This window comes from Octodon degus, unplaced genomic scaffold (genome assembly GCF_000260255.1).
Source record: "Octodon degus isolate 3935 unplaced genomic scaffold, OctDeg1.0 scaffold00353, whole genome shotgun sequence".
Classification (NCBI taxonomy): domain Eukaryota; kingdom Metazoa; phylum Chordata; class Mammalia; order Rodentia; family Octodontidae; genus Octodon; species Octodon degus.
In genome coordinates, this window is record NW_004524929.1 from 26,780 (window position 1) to 27,610 (window position 831).

Consider the following 831-nt stretch of genomic DNA (forward strand, 5'->3'; position numbering starts at 1 on the left):
CTCCTTAAAAAACTAGGACTGGAAATTTCATTCAAATTTTCCCAGAGGAACTGAAAGCATCATATCATAGTGGTATATGTGCACCTATGTTTGTAGCAGTACAATTGGTGACAGACAAATCATAGAAACAACCAAAATTCCCATCACCTGATAAATGGATAAAAAAGATCTGGTATTTTTATACAATGGAGCATTGCTCAGGTATAAAGAATGATAAACTAGAAGCCTTTATATTTAAGTGGATGCCACTTGAAAATATACTCATAAGTGAAATAAACCAGACCCACATGTGTAAATATCATATAGTCTCCCTAGTGTAAGAACTCAAAAGAATACATAAAAATAAAAAGTGTAACACAATTAAAAGGAAAGCGAGAACTGAAGGATTAAACAATGAAGAGAGAGCAAGGAGAAAAGCTAAGAAACATAACAGTGCCAATACATTTATATGCACAAAATGGTTAAAGCAATGATCCTGAGAATCTTCAGCAGGTTTTTTAAACTATCAATTAGTTGGTAGGATTCTCATCCTGACTAACTATATATACTGATACCTGTGAACTAAGCAACTGCACTGAAGATAGCAATGTGTAATATTAGGGTCATGCTTGGAGTGCCTGTCATTCTGGTTTTCTAAACATGTACAGCTTCTAATGTCATATAAATTACTGCTATACTGTCTCCAAGTAAATGTTTATTTAAAAACAGGGTAATAAGTAAAAACAAGAGACAAGAAAAAAAATATCATTCTACTGTCCGGCTACAATGTTGTATATGGTTAGATTTCTAAATTTCTGTGTAAAAATATGTAATTATTTATTCTTATTTTTT